The sequence below is a fragment of the Ursus americanus genome, chromosome 13, assembly GCF_024610735.1.
Source record: "Ursus americanus isolate L20-20 chromosome 13, mUrsAme1.1.p, whole genome shotgun sequence".
NCBI classification, from domain to species: Eukaryota; Metazoa; Chordata; class Mammalia; order Carnivora; family Ursidae; genus Ursus; species Ursus americanus.
This window is the reverse complement of record NC_142139.1, coordinates 25,165,112-25,186,829: the sequence shown is the minus strand read 5'-3', so window position 1 is coordinate 25,186,829 and position 21,718 is coordinate 25,165,112.

Genomic DNA, 21,718 nt, shown 5'->3' with positions numbered 1-21,718 from the left:
CTTCCTTTCTCTTTCTCTTCTTTCTCCCTTTTTCTCCTTCTGTTGTTAAATATAAATAGTATCCTATTAAGAACCCAGACTAATACAAGGCCCATATTATAGACCTCCCAGTGAACGGAACATAGTCACATTTGCTAAAGTCATACTATGATATAGTCAAATTTCAAAATATTCAAACTACTAAAGATAATCATAGACCCTGATTTAATTGTTAATAAGGTGAATTATCTCTGCTTATAATTTTGGTTTGAATTACATAAAAATATTAGTATATATAAAATAGTGTGGACAAGATAGATATATTTGTTTTGCAGAATTTTCTCTTTCTAAACTAAAAATTGAATTTCAAGAGTTTTAGTTGGGTTCAACAGAAAGAAAATATTTTTCTATATCACACACTAACCCCTAAGTAATGCCCACAATAAACTACCAATTCCCTCCTGTCAATATTACTTAGAGAACCACAATTTTCTTCTTGTATTTACTCAACACTCAAATTGCATGTGACTCAGGGGAGACTGAAGCCAACCCCAGTCTCATGTCTGAGCTCTGATTAGTGTCAGTCAGTCCTGGTAATGCCAACCCTTGCAGGAGTTGTGTTTGGTTCAGGAACATAAGCATAATCCCTATTAGTATCTGGTAGCAAACTAATGAGTTGATGGGTTAGGTGTATATAGATAGACTGAAATAATTTAATAAAATTCAAGAAAAAAATGCAATGCATTGTTAGGCAAATGTTCCCCTACCTTCCATATGAATGTAAACAAATAACCTATCTTTCCTCTGTAGCTTCCACTGCCCTCCTGAGCAATCATCACAGGGCAGATGTTCATGTGGAGGCAGACAGTCAAGAGAACCACGCAGAAATGGATCCGTAGACTAGAGAACTCTGTACCCAGAAATCACAATACCTCTCTCTATACTTTCTATTACATGAAATGATTTATATTCCTTAATTTTAGTTTACTTTTATTTTAAAATTCAGTTTCTTGCAAGTGAAGAAAAAATTCTGACAGTGGTAGATTCTGACATTATTACCATTACCCCAAAGACAGATGAGAGGGAGAATGTGGCTATCAAGATGATTCACTTCTTTTTCTTTTGTTTTTTAAGATTTTATTTTTTATTTGAAGAGAGAGAGAGAGAGAGCACGAGCGGGGGGGGGGGGAGGGGCAGGGGGAGAGTGAGAAGCTGAGAAGGGAGCCCTACACATGACTCCATCCCAGGACCCTGGGAACATGACCAAAGGCAGACACTTAACAGACTGAGCCATCCAGGCACCCAACATGATTCACTTCTTTAGCAGAGTGAAAAGGCAATGTCCACATGCTGCAGAGACCCTTCCCAGTATTGGAAGACCTTAGTAAATTTGGACTCAATATGGATGTGTTTTTGTCATAAATGGATAATTTCTAACACAAAAGAAAATATGCATTTCATAGAATTTTGTAGTTGAAAGTGAAAAAGTAGAGAACACAAACACTACCCTGTCCCCACTATCAAATTTAACATGTCTTTTTGTCATTAAAAATAGAAATGAGACAGGTTTTTCAGGTGAATTTAGAATGATTATTTTCTCCTGGTGAATTGAAACCTTTGTCATTATATAATGGACTCTTTAAAACTGCTAATGCTATTTTTGCTTTAAAGTCTATTTAGCACTGTAATATAGCCACAAAAAGTTTTTCAATTTTTTTTCCATTTTTTATGTAATAATATCATATTTGAAAATATCAAAGTTTAATTGTGCTGTTAATAGTTTCTAATGTCTTTAATTGTGCCTTGCTGTAGGTTTTGTTTCCATATTTGTCTTTTATTTATGTTTTGCAAACTGAAATTTAACTGATCTGAATGTGTAAAATCATGAGGGTTATACCTTTTGAATGACTTCCTCCAGAAAGAATTGGTATTTACATCTTTTAGGTGTACTTGGGTACTACAAAGTTGAGTCCATTTTATTTTAATCTCTAACTTTTAGGTTTGCTGTATCATACTTGTGTATACATTTGAATCTCAAACTTCTGTGACAGCAAGATTATGCATCTACGTTTGCGTAGAAATGTCTTTCTTTTTTTCTTCTTTCCTCTTCCTTTCTCTCGCTTCCTTCCTCCTTTTCTTTTCCTTTCTTTTCCTTTCTTTTCCTTTCTTTTCCTTTCTTTTCCTTTCTTTTCTTTTCTTTTCTTTTCTTTTCTTTTCTTTTCTTTTCTTACTTCTCTTCTCTTCTCTTCTCTTCTCTTCTCTTCTCTTCTCTTCTCTTCTCTTCTCTTCCTTTTTTCTTTTAATTGTAACCAGCTCCGTGAGAGGTCAAGATAGTATAGTCCCCTTCTGGTCACCCTTAATCTCAATTAAATTTTAGGTTTCCTACCCTACACTTTCACTGAAAAGCTTTGGGGGGAACCTGGTTTGGGGGGAATCTGGCTTTATACATGTACTTACTTAGTTCTAGCACTCTTGTTTGAGTGACTTCAAGTCCTCATATTTTTATCCCTACATGGCCATTAAAGCATTGTGTTTAATGCAGCCCAAGGATTATTTCTTGTTCTTTTCTCTGGATACCTTCATTCTTTTATATTGATCAAATTAAAACTTTAACATCAAATTCAATTAAATTATCATCCATCTCCTCGGTTCACATTTGATCTCATAATTCAGGTAGAGAGAGAAGAAACAAAGCATGGTGTCTTTAAGACTCTTTCTTCTTCTTTCCCACTCATTCTATTTCTTCTGCATCTATATTTCTCCTCCAGTGTTGAAGCATGCATGGAGGGACTGGGGAAAGCACAGAGATATTTTGTATACTTATTTTGTAATCTGTAGCAAACATCTTCGGTAGATATCAATGTTTCTGCAGGCAAGTATAAGGTGAAGGATTGAGAAGATGTATTAAGCCAGCTTTAGTAAAATGCACGCTTCACAGCAATAACATATATTACAGTACTCAAAGAAAAAGTCATGTGCAAAACATCCTTATTGTATTGTCTGTAAAAAATCAAAGTATTGACTGCAATAACCTGAAGAAAAAACAAATAAGCAATAAAGTGAAGACAAAGTTTCATATCTTTGAATGTTCCTAGGTAGTTAAAAACCTTGGGCAAGTCAATAAACTTTTCACTCTCAATTTCTTTTCCTATTAAAAAGAAAATTTAGATTGAATGATCACTAATACCCTATCAATATACAATTATAATTTTGTTGTCAGACATTACCTTTATTCTTGCCGTGCAAATATTTCCTTCATATTTTATAATTGTATGAAAAATGAGAGCTGAACCTTTTCAATAACCAACTTAATTTGAATAGCTACCAGACATAACCATGCAATAAATATACACTAAATGATGTGTTGAGTCTATTTTCCCTATTTCTCTCTAGTATAGATAATTGAAAATACTACACGTCCAGCCATCACAAGAAAAATAAATGTAATCAATATATTAACTGGTTCTCTTGTATGGATTCTAAAGGGCAATTACAATAAAAATATTTAGGGTCATCCAAATTGACTTGACAGGGCAAATTGCTCCCCCAACTCTCGCAAATAATCTTAAATCTTATTATTCTTTTGAAATAGCAAGACTGATTCTTCTTTTAATGTCAAAATACTCATTAAATATTTCATTGATTTAAATATTTATTAAAATTAAAAGAAAGAGTAAGGGTAAATTAGGCAACTAAAAGATAATTTCAAATATTTTAACTATCTGAAACCAGGTTGGAGCTCTGGTTAAGTTCATATGAAACATTTTTAATGCTTCTAATATAATTGCCATTTTTAAGGGTGTAGGAAATTGAATGTCAATGGCCTTATTTTAGCAATCTTTCAGTTGAAAAAAATTCCAGAACCTGAAATTGAAAGTAATTAAGAAAAAAATGAATCCAGCTGGGCTTATACATATACTTTAAATTATGTTTATTTCCCACATAGATATTTATGTTAATCTTAGATTCATGATTAACTTAAGAATTATTTTAAAAAATTGTAACACTCTCACTCATGTATATTTGTCATGTATATTTGATTGTGTACTCTTAGATACTCTTTCTCTACTATAAGTATTTCCTAAGAGTTTTTAAATATCTCAAACTCTATGATACTGTGAATTAGGTTGTAAGCATGTTAAAAGTTTGTAGTCAACATTTTAAAGAGATTCTAAAGAGATGTAAAGAAAGAAACAGCATATTTGGTTCCCTATCTAAAGATAGAATTTCAGTAAAAATAAATGAAATACAGATACTTTCATTTGGTATTGTTTACTATTAAGAATATTAAGTTAGTATTTTGAGATTTGCCAATAAATCAAAGAACTGGAAATATATATACAAATAATGTTTCTAAATATTTGTGCACAAAACATAAGTAAAATAAAGAATTTGATAATTAGTTCTAAAATAAAGGATGGTATCAAAGTCAGGCTTAAGGTCATTAACTCTGCATAGAAATTAATCTGGGTCCCCAAACTCATCTGGTCATCACTTCACCTCTGTTCACACTGAAACATCGTTCTCATAGTATGGCTTTTCACGCTCATTGGCCTGCTTCTTCTGATTCTGTGCCATGCTTGGAGCAAGATAGCCTGTTTGTCTGTTTATAACTCTCCCTCTGCTAAACACATCAACCACAGAGCCATTTAATCCGTTCTCTTGCCATCTTCCTTACATTTTATTTGTATTTATTTCCTATGGTTGATGTAAAAAATTACACAAATTTAGCAACTTAGAACAACACAAAAACATCTTACAATTCTGAATATCTGAAGTCCAAAATTGATCTCACTGGACTTATGTCATGGTATCAGCAAAGTGGTGCTCTTCTCTGGAAGATCTAGGGGAGAACCATTTTCTTGTCTTTTCCAGCTTCTGTGGACTACCAACATTTATTGGTTCCCGGACTTTTTCCATCTTCAAATCAACAATGATCGGTTGAGCCTTTCTTACATTACATCACTTGTATTTTCCTGCATCTCTCTTTCACTTATAAGAATTCTTATGATTATGTGGGTCCCACCCAGATAATCCAGGATAATTATCCCATCTCAAGATCTTTAACTTAATCACACCTGTAGAGTCTCTTTTGATAAAGTATACACATTCAAATCTCCAAGTTCATAAAGGAAACTTCAGCCACAATCCTAGTGATTCTCCCTTATTGAATCTGTGCATGATGTTGTATATGAAATTCCACACTCTCCTTTCACTACTAAATACTCCAATCTTACAAACACTTCTAGGCATTTAAGGTTTGGGAAACAAACACCAAGACTTAGACTACTTTTGGCTTCTGTCTTGTCTCATATCTTTCACTTGAAAATGAACAAAGAAACACATTCAGGGAAAATAAAAGAGAAAAGAAAAACATAGGTTAATATCTCAATATATCATAGAATCATATGTGTTAATTTTTAGGGACCCTAAAAATCCTTGCCCTAGGAAATAAAATTGTGTAACACCAATACACAAAAAATAATAAAATCCATAAGGAAGATCATTTTAACATCAATTATGTTAAAAAGATGTTCTCATTAGTTAAAGCAGAGTTGAAAGTAGAGCACTTCACATCATGCAGATAATGAATATGAGTAATCAAGTCCCTTAAATAAATTTACTTTATTACACAAATTATTCACCTCAATTATCAATTTAGCCTGTTGTCTTTAGATAATCATTCAATTCTCATGTGTGCAATTTTCCTCAGAACATGTGATGAATATGATAGAGATGGAATTTTTCAAATGTTGGTGTATTGAATTCTGGCCCCTGTGCTAATTCTTTTTTTGGCACATCACACAGTTTCATGCCTTTTATGAAGGATAAATTGTTTCGTCTACCTGAAATCACTTATTCTTGTTGTTATGAGAACTCATTTCTAGAACCTAGCACAGTGCTCGCACAAACTAAATCTTTTCCATAAGAATTTTTATTGAGTAATTTAAACATCGGTTGAAATAATGTATGTAAGTCACCAAAAATAAGAAATGTCTATACAATTATACCAGAATAACATTTTTTTAAAGATTTTATTTATTTATTTGAGAGATAAGGGGGAGGGAAAGCACAGAGGGAGAGTGAGAGGGAGAAGCAGACTCCCCACTGAGCAGAGAGCCCAATGCTGGGCTCGATCCCAGGACTCTGAGATCATGACCTGAGCTGAGGGCAGATGCTTAACTAACTGAGCCATGCAGGCACACCCAGAATAGCATATTTTTAAGAAGTATCTACCAAATAGTCTATCTTTATTTTATGCAAAGTAATGAAATATTTTGTCTTCAATGCTAGAGTCATATTACTTGATTAGTACTATAGGAGTTTTTCAATATTTAAGAACTAAACCTACTGTTTTACAGCTAACCTTAAAAGATCTCCCTGAAAATACATCTTTTTCCAGTGTAAATGAATTGTACACAGACAGGAGAATGGAAGGCACACAAGAAGCCACCAATAAATCAGTTCATCCTGTTAGAGAATACGTAGTAATTGAAGAATTTGCTAAAACTATGTAATTGGAGCAAGATGTAGAAATGTTCTATTTGTTAAAAATAAACTGCAATATATCTTATATTTCCACAGATAACACTCTCAGTTAAAAGATAAAGTCTTTAAAACACCAAAATATCTCCACATTTATGTTTTTTTGTCAAATACACATGTTAAAAATATATGTATTGAAAATGTAAACCTGGGCAAACTTCATACTAAAATGGGTATTTTGTCATTTAAATTCTATTGTAATTCTTATCCTAGGGCATTCATGAAAGATATCTGAAATAAAGCTCTATCTGTGCAAAGAGTAGTTGAAGGCAAAGACTAAACTAATGAAGCATATCTTTTCTGAGGCCATTTTTCTATCTCTTTGCATATATCCTTATGTAATATGGAAAGCCTTTCCTCACTTTAGGCCATCTGCCTCTTTGCCAAATATACTTGAAATTGTTGGTGAAATTAAAATGATTTAATATGATAATCCCTCCAAAATGGACTTAAAATGTTAGTTTCACAGAAAAGTGATTTTAAAAGTATAATGTTAAATTTTTAACTGCCATGATGTGAAGTCTGAAGTAGAATAATTTAAGAGAGCTTTATTTTATCTATTACACCACCTGTAACTGACTTTTTTTTTAATTGCAAGCAGTTTTGTGCTGAGTGGTTGCCTTTGAAAAACAACTGTGCCTATATGCTCTCAAGTCTGTATTCCATGACATCACATTCCTTCAAATCAATGATTTAGGGGGTATTTATAGAAAATAAATCAACAAATGATACAAATCAGGATTCCTTCCTATCCCTGCTCAGCCAATTAAACATGTACCAGTATAGCACTGTGATGCTGAAACTAGTGGTCTCTGTTTTACCTAAGTAATATGCCTCTAGACTATCACTAAAGTGAAATGCTTCAAAATATAGCAATCTCCTTCTGTTTGAATTAATATAATTTAATTGTTGGGAGAAGTTATCTGTTCTTGTATTTAAAGATGGCTGAGCTAAAGAAAAGTGCTGATTTTACACTTTTCATATTCCATTACTGCACTCAACAACATGAACATATTTTTCTAAAAGGGTTTAATTAATGGATAAAAGGGGAGAGCCATTAAATTTAGATTGCTTATTAGTAAGTGCATAATAAAAGCATCAGCAAGATTCAAGGTGAAAATGAGGTCAAATGGAGAATTTTTGATCGGATATTTTATCTAACAAATTTCAATTGAACACAAATGAATAAAAATACACAGTGTGCTATCCAGGGTGGTTAGAGAAGTAAGTTATTACACTGAAGAGAGAAACAGCTAAACCAATATTTATAGAATACTGTGATAACTACTTTCACATATGCCAAGAGTATTCTGGGAAATCTAAGGTCCCATCTGAAATTTGAAGTCATGGAGTTAACCACCATTCTTTTTAAAAATTATTTATTTTAATTAATATATAATTAACATATAACATTGTGTAAGTTTAAGGTGCATAACATGTTGCTTTGATACATTTATATATTGCAATATGATTACCACAGTAGTGTTAGCTGACACCTCTATCACGTCTCATAATTTTCATTTCTTTTTTGTGGTGAGAACAATTAAGATCTAGTCTATTAACAGCTTTGAAATTTATAATACAGTATTGTTGTCTAAAATTATTATGCTGTGCATTAGCTTTCCACGACTTATTTATGTACTAGTTGTAAGTATGAACCCTTAATAAATATATCCCCAATTCCCCCATTCCTTAGTGTCTAATAACCACCATTTCTCTCTGTTTTTATAACTTCACTTCAGGTTTTTAGATTCCACATATAAATGATTAATACAGTATTCATCTTTTTCTGTATGACTTACCTCACTTAACATAATACCCGTAAACTCCATCCATGTTGTCACAAATGCAGGATTTTCTTCTTTCTCATGGCTGAATGACATTCCATTGTATATAGCACTTCATTATACATTCACCTGATGATGGACACCGAGCTTGTTTCCATTTCTTGGCTAATGTAAATAATGTTGCCCTAAACGTGGGAGCACATGTACCTCTTTGATATCTCGTTTTATTTCTTTTGACTATATACCCAGAAATGAGATTGCTGGATCACATGATAGTTCTAACTTTAATTTTTTGAGGAACCCCCATACTGTTTTGCATAGTGACTAAACCAATGTGCATTCCCACTAACACTATAAAATGTTTTATCTTCACATCCTCACCAGTCGTTGTCTCCCTGACCTTCTTGCAGGTAGCCATTGTAATCAGTGTGAGGTGATCTCATTGTGGTTTTGATTTGCATTTTCCTGATGCTGAGCATCTTTCATGTGTCTGTTGGCCATGTGTATGTCTTCTTTGAAAAAATGCCGACTCAGTTGCTGTGCCCTTTTTTTAAGCAGCTTTTTTTTTTTTTTTACTGTTGAATTGTATGAATTCTTTATATATTTTGGATATTAACCCCTTATCAGATTTATGATTTGCAAATATTTTCTCCTATCATGTAGGTTCCTTTTCATTTTGTTGAAAATTTGTATGTATGGTACTTGATGTAAGTTAATAAGGGCTATTCTTCTCCTAACATGAAAATGAATTTCCTTCTATTCTTATGTGTCCATTAGTTTTTCACTAGCAAATTTTGAGTTGATTTTATTATTTGTTGATTGTTTCCTTTGCTTTTTAATTTGCTGTAGCCCCACTTTTCCCCCCTCTTCTTGATTTTGTTTTTGTTGCTTTTGCTTTCAGTGTCAAATCCAAAAAATCATTGCCAAGATTTATGTCAAGGGGATTATCCCATATATTTTCTGCTACAAATTTTATGGAATCAGATTTTATGTTTAAGTCTTTATTGCAAGCTAATTCTTGTTCATGGTGTAAGACAGAGGTCTGATTTTATTTTTCTGGGCTCTCTATTCTGTTCCATCGGTCTATATATCTATTGTTATGCCACTATTTTTTTTTTTTTAGTTTCACTCTTGTTTTAATAGAAATAGTATATTTACCTGGTAAAGAGAAAAATTAAATCACACAAAAATACTGCTTTAATTATTGTAGCTTTGTAGTATAGCTTGAAATAAGCAGGTATGATGCCTCTTGATTTGTTCTTCTTGCTCAGGATTTGCTTTGGCTATTAAAAATCTTTTGTGGTTCCATAAGATTTTCAGAGTAGTTTTTTTTTCTGTTTCTGCAGAAAATGCCTTGATTTTTGATAGAAATGGCATTGAATTTATAGATATTTTGGAGTAGTATGGACATTTTAACAATACTAATTCTTTCAATCTATGAACATAGGATATCTTTCCATCTGTTTGTGTCTTCTTTAATTTCTTTCATCAAAGTCTTGTAGTTGTCATTGTACAGACCTTTTACTTCCTTGGTTAAATTTGTTTCAATATATTTTATTATTTTTGATGTTATTGGGAGTGGGATAATTTTCTCTATTCATTTTTCAGATGTTTTATTGTTAGTGTATTGAAATGCAACTGATCTTTGTATGCAAACCTCCTTTCTGAAATCTGGATAGACAGAAGAATACAAAGAATTACAGCCAAGACCAGCTTACTTGAGATAAGGACCACCAGGGCCATAAATTTGTCAAAAAAAGTAAATGATAATTTTGAGAAATTGCTAGAGGCTTAGTATACATTACTTTGAGAGTGAAAAACTCCTGTGCACTCAGTCTTAGGGTATCTTCCACACTTTTGTGGGTTTAAGTCACAGTAATCCCACCAGGTTCTCAGGACAAATACCTGTGAAAAATTTCTCTATGTTTCTGGCATGTGAAGGGAGAAGTATACACTTTGAAGCATATTCAGAGAATTCTCTATTAAAAAAAAAAAAGTACACTCTTCATGGGAAAATACATTGCCAGAGCATTTTCTGACTTGGAGAAAGGCAATTATGCAACTTTATAATCCTATAGTCTTCCTACTCACTGTAGGGAGTCAAGGGTCTAAGAAATACATGTGAAGGTCATAACCCAGGAACACAGGACCACTAAAAGATGAAACATTAATCATGATATTATAAAATGTTTTCCCTTTCCCATACCTTAGCATTTCATCAGGTGGGCTGTAGGGTAATAAAGGTGGATTACAACTGAGAGAGGTGCAAGGCACAGACTGTATCTAAAGGGAAATTCTGAGGGAAGCCCTAAGATAACAAGGGAGACAAAATCAAGGACTCTAGATAAATTTGAAGCCTCTGTACATACAGCTACAGAAAATATCAAACACAATCCAATTTATAGCCAGATACACATAAACTCTTACATTAAATGTTGATTTATTTCTATTTCTATTATCTAATACATTATGTCTGGCTTTCAACATAAAGTCATGAGGCATACTAAAAGACAAGAAAAAAAATCTGAAGAAACAAAGCAATCATCAGCATCGGACTCAAATATGACACCAATTTTGGAATTAACAGGCAAGGAATTTAAAATAATTACAATTAATATGTTAAGGGCTCTAATGGGAAAAAAAGACAACATGAAATACATATGGGCAATGCAAATAGAGTGATTACAACTTTAAGAAACAATCAAAAAGAAATATTAACAACAAAAAACATCATAAATGGAAAATACCTTTGATAGGCTCATCAGTATCCTGGACAAGGCTTGAAGGTATGAATAAAAACTCCCCTATTGAAATGTGAAAATAAAAAATGAAATGAACAAACAGAATATCAAAGAATGGTGGGAAATTTTCATAAAGCATAATGTGTGTAATAGGAATATTTAGATCAATAATTCACATGAAATTGATTTATTTTATGGAGAGAGACAGGAATCAGGTTTTATTTTTATTTGGCCCTCCAGCTGATCCAGAAACAGTTATTTAAAGGCCATTTCTTATGGGCTGAAATTTTACCCTGTCCTCAAATTAATGTCTTGAAACCCCAACTCCAGTACCCCAGAATGGGATTGTATTTGGAGAAAAGCCCCTTAAAGACATGATTAAATCAAAATGACGTTGTTAGTATGGGCACTAATCCAGTCTGACGGGTGTCTTTATAAAAAGATGAAATTTGTAAACGCAAAGAGACACCAAAGATGTGCTTGCACAGAGAAAAGGCCATTAGAGGACATGGTGAGAAGGTGGCCATGTACGAACCGTGGTGGGAAGGAGGCCTCAGAAGAAACCGAACTTACCAAAACCTTGATCTTGAACTTAAGCCTCCATAACTGTGAAAAAATAAATTTCTGTTGTTTAAGATACCCAGCCTATGGAATTTTATTATGATAGTCTTAACAAACTAGCCATTTGTTTCCTGCCACTTTATAGTGCCATCACTTTAATATATCAATATTTTATATCAATATTTTGTTTCAACTATTTTTTCAATGATTGAAATCACATCTTTAAAATGTTTTAGGAGTGTAAAAAATCTTGATAACTATAAAACAAGGTCTTCTACTTCATTCTTCAAAATTGATTTTGCTCTTCTTGCTCATTCTCAATTTTATGCAAGTTTTAAGTTGAGATTGTCAGAATATGAACATTTTGGTAGATTTTTATTTTGCATTTTTATCTGGAATTGCATCGAGCCTTCAAGGCAATTTGAGAACTCATATCTTTACAATATTAAGTCTTTTCCCATTTCTATAGGGTCTAGTTTTTTTCTGAACATAGTATTTGTTTTCATGTTTAACATAACTTTCCTTAGACTTACTCATATGCATTTGATTAAATTATTGTATAATTAATATACATTTTCTTTTATCTCTCTAATGCTTAGACAAAATAAAATAAAGTTGTTAATTTTTTTTGCATATTGACCTTATATTTTTATATATTAAATGGCAAATATCTAAACTGGATTACAAATTCTAATAATTATAAGTTATTTCCAATTTTGAGGTATAAAATCATATGACTTAGCAAGTACAGTTTTATTTCTTCTTTTCCAGTTTTTATAATTATTTTTCTTTCCTTGTATTACATTATTGCACTATAACAATATCATACAGTGTTAATTACAAGTATTGATAACAGGCAATTTTTAGATTTCTGTAGAGGAAATTTATATGTATGTAATGTAAGTAATAAGGGCTATTCTCTTAATATGAAAATGGATTTCCTTCTATTCTTATATGTCCATTAATTTTTTCACTAGCAAATTTTGAGTTGATTTTATTTTAATTTTTATTCCAAATTTTCCTCTGATTTTTTTTTATGATTTCCAACTCCTTTGCGAAGTTTCAATCTCTTATTTTATCCTTTTGATCATATTAGGCATATTTATTTTAAATTTGTGTTTGAAAACAATATTTGTAACATCTATTTTTATTATTTCTTTTAGTTTTCAATTGCACTGTCCCATCTCCTGTGGCCAGGTGATGATGATGATGATGATGATGATGATGATATACCAAAAGTTATATATAAAATTGTAATGTTGTGAGATCTAACATGATGTTATTTTCTATAAGAATCAATAGGGGCACTATCAGTTCTGGTTCATGGATATTGTAATGAGTTAGGCTAAATTTCAGTCTGTGAGAATGTTGGCTTATTTCCAATTCTCCTGTTTTTCTTGGGCCCTGATACAAAACTATGACACATGACAAGCTCTGATTTACCTGGTAGCCCTGCTTAGCTAAATATTATCTTAGCTTTTCTTTCTCAGTTTCATGTCTTCTAGAATTAGTAGATATCTGGTTGAAAAGAAACTTCAAATGTTTGTCTCTTAGCATGGAGTTTTATTTATCTTTGGAATCATGTCTCCATAATTCTTGATTCTAATTATAGTTATATGAAACTAATATTTTTTCCAAGATTTTTATAGCTATTCTAGATGTCACAGAAGAGTTGGTTTGCTTTACTGCAACAAAACATAATGAAACTTAATGCAACTGAAACTTTATAAATACATCTTTTCCTACCTTTTATCTTTCATGCTAAATTATTATAACACAATTTCTCACTAAATGCAAGCATATCTTTGCTTTCTAACTAGAGTTCCTCTCTGTATGCATGCGTCAGCATGCATGCCTAATCTCAGGACCCAAACATCTATATCCAACCCTGCGCTGTTAATACTGTCCCTAACCCTCAATATTATATGAAGTCATACAAATAGGCTATCAAGAATGCACCTCAAGTGACAACTGCTGGATCTGGGATTGAATTCTATTCTCATTCAATATTCATTCTTAGTATACATTTTCCATTTACCATCATTTAACTTTCAAGCCAAAAATATATGTATTTGGTTCCTCTCTTTCTTTCACACCCTATATCCAATCCGTTAGCAAATTTTGTCCACTTTAACTTCAAAACATAACCTAAATCCTACATATTCTCATTTTGTGCAATATTTAAATCTCTTTTGAATGTCTTTTCCTCAGCTGGACTACTAAAAGCACTTTCTTAATGACCTTCAGTCTTTGTTTTTACCCCTCTAGATTATATTGTCTGCAGAACAGTGTAATTCCTCATATGAATCAAATTACCATTCTTCTGCTATCAAGATCTTTGCCTTTATATTTTACTTAGAAAAAATATAAAGTCTTATTTCAGCCCAAAGTTCTTTCTGATTGTTCCCCCAGATGTCTTTTTGGACTCACTTCTTCACTTCATATTAACTTCATCCTTGCTCATTCCACTACTGACCAACTTGATAATCACTAGAATGGAATTTTTTATCATAAACTAATATGACTCTCTTCCTTTTTTAATTCGAGTATTGCTCAAATCCAACCTAGTTAAATTCCCAAACCACTTGAGTGTCTGGTATTTAGAATGCTCTAAAAGAATATTTATTGGTTAATCCAATTAATAATTAATGACCTTTCTTTAGTATTATCATGAATCTAGCTGTTTTTTAACTCGCAATATGAGGTCACATTAGGGAAAATAGCATTGCATATTCTTTTTAAAAATAATATTGAATGATTTTGAAATGATTAATATGTGTGCAGATTTATGAAACTAAGGCAAACTAAGCATTCACTATTGTAAGACATTTTTACTAAATGTTCTAAGGAGGGCAGGGGTTTTTCCTTTCTATTTGTTCTAGCCAAATAGAAAATTTTGTTGACAACCCTGAGCCAGGCAGAAGCTCAAAAAGGACCTGAATTGTCCCAGGGCGTTGGGCTTAGGCTGGTAGAAGCCAAGTTAGGGTTGACCAAGTCTCTTAATGCAGGAGCTGAGATGGAATCCTTCTGTGCTGACGGTTCTTTACAGGTCTCAATCCAAGAGTTTAAATGTCCATATTTACTCTAAAAAAGAACTGTGGATAAACTGGGAAAAGGACATTATTTGGTGCTCCTTAAATACTGAGAATTTGAGAAATGTCTCTCCTAATATATTAATGTGGGCATTTAATACAGAAATAAAATGGAGCATAAATAAAATAAAAAATATTGCTTACTCTTTCAAAATTAGGAAATTTATTGACTACAATGAAGTTTTTATTAAAATCATCTCTTTTTCAGTGTAAACATGAAGAAATATAGTAAGAAAAAAGCACATTTTATTTTTCAACTTCTCTGTTCTTGCTTCATTTTTGGCACTGTTGATTAGTTTGCATTCTTAAAATCTACTCATATTGGACACCATTCAAGCATCATGACATTACTTCTTATTCATCTGCACTAAAATTATATGTATTAAAATTATTGTAATTATTGTTAAATGATGTAATGTGCTTAACAAAAAGCCAGGCATATAATTAACACTCCATAAATGTTGGTTGTTTTGGTCCTTGCTGTTATTATTTGACTGATTCATTTTCAGTTCCCTTTAGTGACTATTCTTTATAGATCTAATTGTTTTCTTTTCTTTTCTTTTTACTTATAATCCCTCATCAATAAATTTACCTTCATGGCTTTAATCACCTATGCTAATTCTCTGTCGAACATCCCCGAAGAACATTCCCTGTTCTGTTCCATTTCCATTAATCCAAACACTTAACAGTAACACACACTTAATATAAAAAATAAGAAGTATAAACTTCCAGTTATAAAATAAATAAGTCACAGAGTTGGAAAAAAGATCAGTATTCCTGTTTTAACTCAATATTCCATCTCACAAATATTATCAGCTTTCTACAATCATAATTTCCCTCTCCACTACCTTTTTTAAATGTCACATTGGGTTTTTTTTTTCCAGAAATACCAAACCATCAAACTTCTGACTCCATATTCTTACATTAGTTATACTGCCTTGCTGGGAAAACAAACAAAAATATCTTTAACTGTTTCACCAGGAGCATTCCTACTTTTTTTCCCCCTTAGATTGTACTATGTTCATGCTGCTGTGAGAACTCCATCCTAATATAAAATAAAATTTATATTTTAAGTATTTACTGAACATCTATCTACTCATGTATCAGTTATTAACTCCCTTGTATCAGAAGCCTGAGTTCCAGGATTCAATTTACACTTTAAAAAATATTTCTTAAGAAGCAGCTAGGAAGAAAAAAAACCAAACACCTAAAACCAGCAGAAGAAAGGGAAAAAATAAAGATTAGAATGGAAATAAATGAGCTAGAAACAAAAACAAATGAACAAACAAAAAATGATAGAACAGATCAACCAGGAGCCAGTCCTTTGAAAAAATTAATAAACCGATAAACCTCTAGCAAGACTAATCAAGAAAAAAAGAAGGGACTCAAATAAATAAAGTCACAAATGAGAGAGAAGAAATAACAATATCACAGAAATGCAAAAAATTGTAGAGAATATTATGAAAAGCTATATGCCAACAAATTGAACAACTTAGAAGAAATGGATAAATCCCTAGAAACATACAACCTACCAAAACTGAAAAAGGAAGAAAAAGAGATTTTGAACAGACTGATTACCAGCAAAGAAATTGAATCAGTAATCAAAAAACTCCCAACAAACTAAAGTCCAAGACCAGATGGCTTCACAGGCAAATTCCACCAATTATTTAAAGAAAAGTTAATCACTGTTCTTCTCAAACTATTCCAAAACATAGAAAAAGAAGGAAAACTTCCAAATTCATTCTATGAGGCCAACATTACCATGATGCCAAAACCAGATAAAGACACCACAAAAAAAGAGAGCTACGGACTAATATCTCTGATGAACACAGATACAAAAATCCTCAACAAAATGTTAGCAAACCAACACTACATTAAAACATTCACTCACTACGATTTAGTGGAATTTATTCCTGGGTTGCAAGGGCAGTTCAATATTTGCAAATCAATCAGCGTGATACATCACATTAATAAAAAGAAAGGATAAGAATCATATAATAATGTCAATAGATTCTAAAAAAGCATTTGACAAAGTACAACATCCATTCATGATAAAAACCCTCAACAAAGTATGTTTAGAGAGAAGGTACCTCAACATAATAAAGGCCATATATGACAAACCCACAGCTAATATCATCCTCAATGTGGAAAAACTGAGAGTTTTTCCCCTAAGGTCAGTAATAAGACAAGGATATTCACTCTCACTGCTTTTATTGAACATAGTACTGGAAGTCCTAGCCCCAGCAATCAGACAACACAAAGAAATAAAATGTACACAAATCAGTAAGGGAGAAATCAAACTTTCACTATTTACAGATGACATGATACTATATATAGAAAACCCAAAAAACTCCACACACACACACAAAAAAAACCCTGCTAGAACTGATAAACAAATTCAGTAAAGTTACAGGATACAAAAGCGATGTACAGAAAACCGTTGCATTTCTGTACACCAGTAATGAAGCAACAGAAAGAGAAATAAGGAAAACAATCCCATTTACAACTGCACCAAAAATAACAAGATACCTAGGAATAAACCTAAACAAAGAGGTGAAAGACCCGTACTCTGAAAACTATTAACGCTGATAAAAGAAATCGAAGAGGACACAAAGAAATGGAAAGACATTCCATGCTCATGAATTGGAAGAACAAACATTGTTAAAATATCTATACCACCCAAAGCAACCTGTGCTTTTAATGCAATCCTTATCAAAATTATAATTAGTACCTATGCATTAGTCTAATTGTGATATGGCATTAGATATTAAAGATGGAGAAGTGACTATATCTTCAGTAGAGGTTATTAAGCCTTGTTACACATGGCTGATGTAATTGTAAATCCATTTTCCTGTTCCTTACCAATCAAAACTCCTTTTCTTTTTCAAGATATCTATATGCCCAAATTATCAGCTATATTTCCCAAACATTCTCCAACAAGGGTTATTCAATAACAAAATTTTGGCCAACCAAGCAAAAGGATAAATTCTAGACCTGGCTGGGAAATTTTTTTTTACCACTTCCAGCTTGCTGCTTTCTTCTTCTTCCTGGGCAGCATACAGAAAAATGGGGTAACTGGGTGACGGGCATTAAGGACGGCACATGATGTGATGAGCACTGGGTATTTTACTGAACTGATGAATCATTGAACATTATATCAAAAACCAATGATGTACTATACCTTGGCTAATTGTATTTAAATTTTTAAAAAAGAAAAAAGAAAAAAAGGATAGAGATAGTGAAGTATCTTTTTGAACATTTCACAATCATGAGAACACATACTAAAGGTATTGTAGCTGAGAGACAGACTGTGACAGGGACATTTAAGACATTGTGGAATGACTGCACCAGTCCTGGGTAACCTACTTACAAACATGGTAAGTGAAAACAAAGTCTATTTTTAATTAAGCCATTCTAGTCCAGGGTTTGTTACACACAGTTGAATGAAATTTCTAAATGGTTCAAACACTATAAGCTGAATTCCTCATTATAAGGAAATTTTCAAAATAACTTGGAGACAGACTCAAAGTAAGGACTACAATCTAGAATTTATTAGAAACCTCACAAATTCTAATGTAATTAATGATAAACAAATTCTTTTGTATTTCATCACATATATGTATAATGTGAGAAAACATACTAAATTCAAATATCTTTCTTAAGAAAAAGATTAAACTTAAATCTTACCAAATCAAATTAGAAACATTTTCTGTCTGTGAAGTAGTTCTGATTCCCTAATAAACAGAAAGTTATGCCCAACTGGGCACAAGTGTTTTTTTCCAAATGCTTGCTTAGCTTTCCCTAGATTCAGATATTGCCAGTATATAAACATATCTTTTGGTAATTTAGAACAAAGTATGTAGTAATTAGCAATAATCAAAATAATTTCATAAGGAAATTAGGTAGATTTTTGTATGATATTTTTATTTTAAAATATATTTATATAAATGCATATATATGTGCACATGTTTGTTAATACTCATAAATTTTTACATGCATCTTGTTTAAAAATCGATAACTTTCTAGCCATTCTTACCTACATTCAGAATTTTATTTCTACTTTATTGCTTCATTATGTTCAAATGACTGATATCTTTCTCAAAATCTATTCATCTCCTCAGCTTATTACAACAATTCTGAGACTTTTTTCCCTTGTGCCCAACTGCATTAGTATAACAAAATTTATTCTTTCATTCATACATTAGATTAATCCAAGCTCAGATAAACTTCTTGCGTACTTTATTGTTTTACTACACTTTTGTTGCCTAGGTACTTTCTTAAGGCAGGACTCCTATACACTTGTCTCCCATCCTCTAAGTAAAGATACACAGTATTTTTTTTTTAACTTACAAAAGTGAATTGTAGAATTTAGAGAAAAGGAAAAAGATACATGAAGCAAAAATAGATGTTGAATTGAGGAGTCACCTTCATCCTGGGAAAAGGATTATTCCCAAAGGGTGCAGAACAAATTCTTTTGCTTAACCCTGAGCTTCAAAAAGATGTTTTAGTTTTCTATTACTGCAATAACAAATCACTAAAAATTTAGCAGTTGGATGCAAGAACCATTTACTGTCTCACAGTTCTGTATGTCAGAGTCCAGATACAGCATCTAACAGCTATGTTCTCGCCTTAGTTTCATAAAGTTGAAATCAAGGTGTGACAAGGATGCACTCCTTTCGTGAGGCTCTGGATCCACTTCCAAGATCATTCAGGTCGTTGGCTGAGTTCAGTTCATCTTTGTGGTTGTAGGACTGAGGTCCCCATTTCTGTGCCCGCTGTCACCTAGAGTGCAGTCTATGTGCCTAGGGACTGTCATATTCATTCTGGTCCTTGCATGTAGCCTCTGTCCAGGGACAATGGGTCGTCAAGTCTCTCTCTACTTCCCACCCCTCCTCCTCTTTTTGCTATTCCTCTGGCTAGAAGCCAGAGAAAATGTTCTGCTTTTGAAGGTTCATCTGATTAGATTGGGATCATTCAGATAATTCAGGTTAATCTACTTATTTTAAGGTCCATAACCTTAATTACAACTGCAAAATCCCTTGTAAAGTATAATGCAACATATTCACAGGTTTCAAGGATTAGAATTTTGTCATTTGCGGGGGGGGGGCATCATTCAGCCTACCATAACCCCCACCAAGTTCTTGAAAGAAAAAAAAAAAACTAAGAAAACACAACAGTTGATTAATTTTACTGTTCAAATTTACACATGTCTTTATTTGCACACACATACATATACACACACAAACACACACAGGTTTCCTTTCATTATCCCTGACTCGAGTGTTATTTCTCATAATGATGGTGAATTCATAACATTTTCTGTTGTTTTCCTCCAGGATTAAATGTGAAAGAGGATTTGTATATGTGGGCTTTTGCTTGATTTTAGGCATGAGAGAATTTAAAATAAGAACACAGGCATAACTTAGATATTTGGTGACCATGGTTGTTTTCTCTTTGCTGCATTACCTTGAAAGCAGTCACTTTCACTTAACACAATTAAGCCAAAGATCACCAGAAACACACTCCCAGTTAAACAAATTGGATTTATCACTCCTTGCAGCAAGGGAGATCACACACTGTGAACCATGGACTATCTCTGAAGGAAGGTGCTAGAAAGAACCTATTATAGGATTTGGGTTTTGGGCAATTTTTGTGAGGGTGTAAGATTGGATGCTATCAGAAAGTGAAGGCAATTCTGTGATTGTCTATCTCAATAAAATTTATCTACAGTAAGTGGAAACGAGCACAAGGATTAAGCTATAGTTATTTTTAAAATATTCATTTATTTTTCTCAACCTTCTCAGAAGGTTGGGGATTTGTTTTGTATTTGGGGGGTTTTACAATTATCTTGTTTTTCACTGTGCTTAGACAAAATTATAAAGTGACCTCTATTTTTTCCCATTTTTATTGTGGTCTTAGAGTAAACTGTCTGAGGATGGTGGTTTGTGAAATCATTTACGTTTAATAGGAAAATAACAGCCTAGTTGTGAGTATCAGGCCATCTTCAGAATGTCAGAAGCTGCTCTTTTTTTTTTTCTTTTTTAACTCTAATGTGGTGAATATCTGTTCTTTGTGTTCAATTTCACAAGATATGAAAGTGAATCAATTAGTTTTGTAAAAATATCCAAGGATTAAGAAGATGTGGTCCATATTTACAATGGAATATTACTCAGTCATCAGAAAGAATGATTACCCAACATTTGCACCAACACGGATGGGACTGGAGGAGATAATGCTAAGTGAAATAAGTCAAGCAGAGAAAGACAATTATCATATGGTTTCACTCATTTATGGAACATAAGAAATAGCAGGAAGATCAGTAGGAGAAGTAAGGGAAGAATGAAGGGGGGTTAAACAGAAGGGGGATGAACCATGAGAGACTGTGGACTCTGGGAAACAAACTGAGGGCTTCAGAGGGGAGGGGGATGGGGGATTGGGATAGGCCGGTGATGGGTATTAAGGAGGGCACATTTTCCATGGTTCACTGGATGTTATATGCAAATAATGAATCATGCAACATTACATCAAAAACTAAGGATATACTGTATGATGACTAACATAACATAATAAAAAGTTATTACAAAAAAACAAAAAATATCCAAGCTGAATTATTTATTTTTATTTTTATATTTTATTTTGTAAAAATTTTTATTTTTCATTTTGTAAAAAAGTGTTTTTAGTAAAATTTCCAAGCTGAATGATTACCTAGTATCTGAATGGACATTCTAACTTGGAAATTCTTTTAAGATAATGCTTGTGTTGGCCAATCAACCAAATATTGGCTGAAGAAAACATTTTGCATGAATAATTCCTATAAATCAGTCAAGGATGTATTATCAAAGGTCTCGATTACAAAGCAGCTGATTAATTTATGTTATATACTCACTATCACACAAATTATTACACTGTTCTTCAAGAATATATTGATAATTTGCATCTTCTAATTAGTTACCTTAAAATATTTAACAGGTGTAGGTTTAAGAGTAACATTGAAAATAATAGATTATAATAG